Raw genomic sequence first — 8565 nt, forward strand, 5'->3', positions numbered from 1 at the left:
TTTCCTAAACCTTCCAAATATGCTGCAGGCATCGCTTTCATCAGCGGAAAGCAGACGAAACGCACAGATATGAACAGTCCCATAAGGAATTGTTTTAGGGCGATTTTGAAAATCGCCGGCGCTGAAAAAATAGCGAAAACGCCCTAGGTGTGAGCAAGCCCTAAGTGAGCTGCAGCTCCGCTATCAGATACTCTAGTGGGGTCCCCTCCATAGCGTTCGGGAGTGCTCTTTGCAGGCGCAGTGCGTCCACATCTGTGCAGAGTGCTCCCACCCACTGTAGCGCGAGCAGTGCATCCACTCACATGCGCAAGAGCAGGTCAACAGCTGCTACGGAGGGGACCCTAGGAGAGTAGCTGAGAGCAGAGCTGCAGAGAGGGACACATAAAATTAAAAAAAGAAAAGGATTATTTGTTTTCTTTTCTAGTCTATAGTTATGGTTGAATAAACAGAAAGTCGACAAATTTAATTGTACCATATATGGGCACCTCAATGCAGGCTGGAATTGACCAATCAAATGCACTTTCTGACAATTTGGATAGGCCCATTTCCAAGCGGCAAACAATTTGCAGGCAAGCCTGAAAAATGATCATCCCATTGACCATCTCTACTAAGGAGTCATAAGACCGAACCAGACTTTGTGACTAAAACCCAGGGAGATTTACCCAGCTATTTAGGTGTAGGAGGCAGAACTAGACTTTAAGGAACTGTATAGGGGAGGGAAGGGGCCACTAGACACCAGGGAAATGTATAAGCGAATAAGGAGGACATTAGACACCAGGAAACTGTAAAGACACTAGATACCAGGTAACTGGGGGGGGAATTGACACCTAGGAAGTTATATACGGGAAGGAGGTGACCACTAAACATGGAGCTTGGCTTGCGACTTTGTCTCAGTGTTCAGCTTTGGCCCACTTTGTATTTGAGATTAACACCCCTGATCTATGAGAACCCGCTGGTCTATATAACCGTTGGCCACTTCAGGGACAGGAACCTCACACTGTGCTGGATACCACCCCTGAAACAAGGCTGGTTCTAGGGCAAATGGAGCCCACAAGTGAAAAATATAACAAGGGGGCCTCCTACATGGCACATGCTGGTAATTTCAGCAAACTTTTTCATGTATTGCACTTATATGTGTAAACGAAGATAGCAGCATTGTACACTGATAAAAACATGTTCAGTACTTCACCCGTCCAGATGACACCTCACACATAGACCCATCCTATAAGATGATGCCAAAAAGCTGGACTGCGCTCTCCACTATTTTATATAACTCCTGGAAAAATACAAAGAAGGCTCCACATAGCATAACTCTGCATCAACAAAGTCCACCCACCCATGCCTTAACCCTCTGGGCGATACAATTATATTGCCCAGGAGGGGGCGCAGCACTATTTTTTTTTATTTTTTACTTTTTAAATCATGTAGCAAACCCTGGGCTCGCTACACGATAGCCGCAGCGCAGCGGCATCCCCCCACCCACTCCGATCGCCTTCGGCGATCAGAGTAAGCAGGAAATCCCGTTCCCATGGCGACGGGGCGGGATGACGTCACCGACGTCGTGACGTCAGAGGGAATCCCGATCCACCCCTCAGCGCTGCCTGGCACTGATTGGCCAGGCTGCGCAAGGGGTCGGGGAGGGGGAGGGCTGCGCGGCACGGCGGGTAGCGGCGGATCGGAAGTTACACGCAGCTAGCAAAGTGCTAGCTGCGTGTAACAAAAAAAAAATTATGCAAATCGGCCCACCAGGGCCTGAGAACTCCTCCTGCGCGACATACCCCGAGCTCAGCTCGGGATTATCGCCCAGGAGGTTAAGGTGCGTACACACGCCATACTTCCGCCAACGACGGGTCCGCCAGACCCTCCCACTGGGCGAACGTTCTGCCGACAGTAGCACGTGTGTACGCTCTCAGCAGACTGATAAGGCTGTTTATGAACGATCCGGGGCGGACGTTCTGCCGACAGTAGCACGTGTGTACGAACTGGCTGCAGAATGATGAGGCTGTTTCTGAACGATCCGCTCAGTCTTATCAGTCTGCCGACAGCGCGTACACACATGCTACTGTCGGCAGAACGTCCGCCCAGAGGGAGGGTCTGGCGGACCCGTCGTTGGCGGAAGTATGGCGTGTGTACGCGCCTTGAGTGATCAGTGCAGCACTCGTGAACACACAGCTTGCTTTACACTCCCAATTATTGCGCTCACCAGATGTCAGCCACCTCAGATAATAGGTGGATCTAGCGTTTTTGTCAATAACCTCACTGGCACTCTGTATCTTCAACTTCTCTTCAATATCAGATTACGACTCCAATCCATAAAATAGAATATAAAATAAAATCACGTACCAGGAAGAAGCAGTGGATTTGAACTAAGGGCATAGCGAGGAAGCGGTGGCGTGGCGCAGCTATACAGTGGTCGGGGAGAGGAATACGGGACGCCGTTTTCCAGACTGGACGGGACCAGGCCAGATGCCAGGGCAGACCCCGCTGTTGGCTCATTGATGTGCAGTAATACAAAACAGCAGACGTGAGTGCGCATTTGATGCGCAGGCTTTCTACTTGTTAAATAGTTTTTACGCTACGTTTAGTTTTATATTCTATTTTATGGATTGGAGTCTTAATCTGATATTAAAGAGAAGTTGAAGATACAGAATGCCAGTGAGGTTAATGACAAAAACGCTAAATCCACCTGTTTTCTGAGGTGGCCGACATCTGGTGAGTGCAATAGTGTGAAGCAAGCTGTGTGTTCACGAGTGTTGCACTAATCACTAAGGCACAGGTGGTGTGGACTTGTTGATGCAGAGTTACGCTATGTGGAGTCTTCTTTGTATTTTTCCAGGAGTTATATTAAATAGTGGAGAGCGCAGTCCAGCTTTTGACATAATTTCTCGTTTGGAACAGCGTGACAGCGACCCAACCATTTGTAGCAGGACCATTGTGAACTGAACTGGTTGTTAATTGTGAATTATGTTGTGAAACTATATAGAATATAGGTGGTGCAGCCCTGTGGATATTTACATCCTATAGGATGGGTTTATGTGTGAGGTGGCATCTGGACGGGTGAAGTACTGAAAATGTTTTTATCAATGTACAATGCTGCTATCTTCATTTACACATTCAAGTGCAATAATTGTAAAAGTTTGCTGAAATTACTGGTGCCCATTTCTATACTGGAAGATTGACTGCTGTTCACTTTGGTTGTGGAGACACAGTGATGTGGCAAGGCAAACAGCACTATATGTGATCGATACCCTGGTGACCGTGGAATCTTTCTTTCTACCCTTTGAGTATATGACACGTGCTGACAGTGGCAGCTACTGGTCTCCCCATCCCCAGTATTTAATTCCCTGGCAGCCTGAGGGTCCCACCACCTGTCCCGGTAAACGAATTGCGGAACGGCGCAGATCATGATGCATCACTTACCAATGACGCAGCTGCACACTCAACCAGCCTAGGACTCTTCTGCACCAGTCGTTACGGATTTGTCACCCATGCCCCTCCTCCCGTCATCACGACTCATGTTGGATCAGAAGACAGGAATAGTGCCTAGACACACACACACACACACACACACACACACACACACACACACACACACACACACACACACACACACACACACACACACACACACACACACACACACACACACACACACACACACACACACACACACACACACACACACACACACACACACACACACACACACACCTGTCAGGGACTTGTTTTGAACAACACAGTTATTCTTGTAGAGAGGACTTCTCTTTATCCTTCCGATTTTATTTTGTAACAAAAAGTTCACCTTTCTGTATGTTATTTTTTTCTTTCTTCCTTTGTGTAAATGTTACTTCGGTATAGATTATTGAACCGTTTCAAATTTTTGGAACATGAAATAATAAAAAAAAATGAATACTACTAAGCAAAGAATTTGCAACTCCCTGAGAGACTTGTTCTGCCTGAATGGTACTGTAACTATATTGTAATACCAGGGCCTTATTGCAAGTTTTCTGCTAATCTGTGTAAAGGCCCATACAAAACTCTCAGTTCACGGTGCTTTGTAATTCAGGGGTCATGCTGCCTCCTAACTCCCGTTGTTTGAATTCCAGGTCATACTACCTTCTCAATCATGGTGCCTTCTTGTTTTTGGATCATGCTGCCTTCTAAAGTCTCTTTCAGATGAGCAGCAGGCAGGCGGTGGATTCACCACCTGTCAGCTGCTCTCCAGCACCAGCCAGGTGCTTGTTAGTACTTGGTATTGGCACTGGAAAGGTGTCCCATCCCTGCTCAGACTAGACATGTTGTGGTCCTCTGCCACCCAGTAACACCACCGCGTGTCAGCACTTGACTCGCGTGGTGTTAAACCCCCTGCCATTTGGCTACATCTAAGTTGCACCCGAATGGCAATCATGGACAGCAGACAGGACCCTGAAATGCTAGATCAACAAACAGTTCAGATGTCCATGCAAAAGAAGCCTAACTCCCAGGTCATTCTGCCCTCTGGCTTCCACGTTTTGCTGACTTCTGACTCCCACATCACATCATGCAACCTTCTAAAATTCAGACCATACCACTTCTAACTCCCGCATCATGCTACCTTCTAACTCTCAGATCATACCACTTCTAACTACCACATCATGCTACCTTCTAGCTCTCAGATCATATTCCTTCTAACTCCTGCATCATGCAACCTTCTAATTCTCAATTCATACCACTTCTAACAGATCATACCACTTCTAACTACCACATCATGCTACCTTCTAGCTCTCAGATCATATTCCTTCTAACTCCCGCATCATGCTACCTTCTAACTCAGATCATACCACTTCTAACTCCCGCGTCACGCAACCTTCTATCTCTCAGATCATACCACTTCTAACTCCCGCATCACGCAACCTTCTAACTCTCAGATCATACCACTTCCAACTCCCGCATTATGCTACCTTCTAACTCTCAGATCATACCACTTCCAACTCCCACATTATGCTACCTTCTAACTCTCAGATCCAGGGCCGGATTTACAACTCAGGAGCCTATAGGCACAGAAGTCTTGGCGCCTTAAGCCCCGCCCCTCACTACAGGCCACACCTCCATGCCACACAAAAATTAAGAATAAAAAAAGGATCAGATACATACCTTGGGAAGGGGAAGCCTCTGCATCCTAATGAGACTTCCCCTGTCTTTCTCAGCAGAGGGGATCCAGTGCTGGCAGCCCCCAAAATACAACAACAAGTGGTCAGTGCGCGTAGGCACAATAGCGGCTTCCCGCTTGGGTGGAAATAACTGAACCTGATCGGGTCCACTTTACAGTGCAGACGTGAGATGACTGTGCAGTAGAGCGAACAGCGAACACGATCAGGCCCAGCTATTCCTGCCAGAGCCTGAGGGGAAAGCCATTACTGTGCCTACGTGCAACACCAAGAAGCGGACTTTTGAGGGTGCCAGCGCTGGATCCAGGAGACTGAGGAAGACTGGATTCTGGAAGCCTCTTTAGGCTTCCCTCTCCCCAAGATAAGTACCCCACGGTGCACTTTTTTTTTCTCCCTGTAAAGTGTACCTGAGACAAGAAGAGTCTCGGATACCATACTTACATGGTGCTTCCTTAAGCCCCCTTAAGGCTGCACAACCTTCGCCGTCTCCCTGGCAATTCAGCCCAAAATCCTGGCTGAGTCGCACTTCACCACGCATGCGTGGCCTGGCAAGCTCCCGTCCCTGGGAGCAATCTGCACCTGCGGGCTGAATTGGCAGGGACCGGAGCCACCCAGGGAGATGGCGAGGGACGAACGGCCTTAAGAAAGCTCCAGGTAAGTATGGAACCTGAGACGCTTCTTGTCCCAGGTTCCATTTAAAGGGAAACTTAACGCAAAAAAAAGTTTCACTTACCTGGGGCATCTACCAGCCCCCTGCAGCCATCCTGTGCCCTTTACGTCAGTCACGTCTCCTCTGGTCCCCCACTGTCAGCTTTGATTTTGCCGCCTTGAAGTAGGCAGGCTGCCACGCGTATCTTTGCACACGTTCCCACTGGTGCAGGGAACACGGTGCAGTGGGAACACGTATCTTTACAGGCGCAACGCGTATAAAGATACGTGTTGCGCTACTGATCTGCACCAGCGGGAATGCCTGTAAAGGTACGTGAGTCGGCAAAATCGAAACTAGCTGACAGCGGGGCACCAGAGAAGACGACGTAGAGGGCACAGGATGGCTGCAGGAGGCTGGTAGATGCCCCAAGTAAGTGAAACTTTTTTTGCAGCGTTAAGGACACAGATTCCCTTTAACCATAGAATCCCCCTTCCCCATCAAAAAAGCAATGAAAACAACCACCGCGCACCCTATAAACACACACACTGTACACAACACAAACACACATACCAAATACTCAGCCATTGTAACATCCCCAGCCCCCCTAAGGAGCAGAGTTAAGTACACAGATTCCCTTTAATTATAGAACCCCCCTTTCCCATCAAAAAAAGCAATGAAAACAGCCACAAAGCACCCTCTAAACACACACACACACGCTACACACACACACACTATACACACACACACGCTATACACACACACGCTATACACACACACGCTACACACACACACGCTACACACACACACACTATACACACACACACGCTATACACACACACGCTATACACACACACGCTATACACACACACGCTATACACACACACAGTAACAGCCCCAGACCCCCTAATGAGCAGGAAACAATAGAATACACAAGGGGCGGGAGGCGGAGCTGTAACAAATAAACAGTGCAGTGCATGACAGTGCAGTGCAGTGCATGACCTAAAGGGGCAGAGCTGTTTCGCCCACCCCTCCCCGCCTGTCGCTTCTACACATGCTGGTTTGCTGATTTAGAACAGGACAGGAGAGGGGTCGGGGCGGACCTTTTTGCCTACCTGTGCTGTATGGCTCCGCCGCTTGATTCCTCCTCCACCTTCTCTCCAATTCTCCCACTCCATCAGGGGGCTCTGGTGCTGGGTGCACTGGCGCAGGCAGGGCAGGCTAATCACGCTGTGTGACTTGCCGGCAGTAAGTGATGCCATGCCCGCCTCGCCTTGGCCACCCACGTGATTCTTCAAAGTTCAAACTCCCAGCCGGCAGAAAACGGACAATCGTTCCGCCCCCTGCCGCCTATGCACGCAGCTGTTTGCAGCGCTGCGTGCAGCCATGGAAACGGCGGCCGGTGGGTGGGGAGAGCGGCGTTCTCTATGTGTGTGTGCGCTGTCACTAGCTGCCCGCCCCTGTCTGTAGTTGTGGCCGCCCGCTGTCCACTGTATTATTATGTAAATAAGGACGCGAGCGGCCGCTATTGTTTCTCACTCTTTTAAATTTAAAGGGGACATGAAAGAGATGCCGCCTTTGGCCAATCAGGCGCCTGTAGGCACGTGCCTAGTGTGCCTTATGGTAAATCCGGCCCTGCTCAGATCATACCACTAACAACTCCTGCATCACGCAACCTTCTAACTCTCAGATCATACCACTAACAACTCCTGAATCACACAACCTTCTAACTCTCAGATCATACCACTTCTAACTCCCGCAACCTTCTAACTCTCAGAACATACCACTTGTTCTGCTTGTTGACTGTTCTCCTTCCATAGACCTGTAATATCATCACACGAGCCACCATGTTCTTCTCCTCTGACACACACACACACACACACACACACACACACACGTTAGATACGATTTTGCTGAGCTTCGAATTTCTGAAGACTGCAATTAGGCAGCTGTGATGACACCATTCTGGAATGTGCAGAGACACCGCAGTCTAGAGGAGTAGAGTGTGTGAAATGTGGGAGCACCAGAGTCCATCAGGGTCATCAATCACTCCTGTCCAGAACCACGAGAGAAGATAATGACTGGTGTCAACCAACAATTAGAACGTTTTCCTTTTATTATGCAAATACAGTATAATCTCGTTATAATGAACTCTGGTAAACATTTGAATATAGTAAACTACCTCTCCAGGTCCTGGCCCATGTCCATTATAAGTTTATGGGAGCAACGCCTGGCATAGTAAACTCTAATATAATAAAATTTCAGTTATAGTAAACATTTTTTTGGCCCAAATGTGACACGGACTTTGGATATAGTAAAAAGTGGGCGGCATGAGTCAGTGTGAAACCCATAGTCTGCTGCACTCTTTAGGCTGGTGCTGTAAGGCACGTGCTGCAAGTCCCGCCCGCGGAGGTATCGGAGCCACTCACAGGAAGAGAGTGGCTGCCTCTATTCAGTGATGGCTGCAGTCCCTGGATACTGTACCAGCAATATGTCCAGCCTGGTTATGTAGCCTTAAGGTATACTTAACCTTGTAGTCCACCAAATGTGCAAGTGCTTGTACTGTACCTCCAATGGGAAGACAGAGTTGCTCTTTTGCAGCAAAGACTGTACCAGGGCATTTCTAAGACAATTCCTGATATAGTAAACCATTTTTCCCTGTCCCTTGAAGTTCACTATAATGAGATTATACTGTAATAGCTAAGCTCAAGTCATTCTCTTTTCTTAGGACAGCATTCCGGGAACATCCCAAGTACAGAAGATAACAAGATG

Source organism: Hyperolius riggenbachi, chromosome 7 (genome assembly GCF_040937935.1).
Source record: "Hyperolius riggenbachi isolate aHypRig1 chromosome 7, aHypRig1.pri, whole genome shotgun sequence".
NCBI lineage: Eukaryota > Metazoa > Chordata > Amphibia > Anura > Hyperoliidae > Hyperolius > Hyperolius riggenbachi.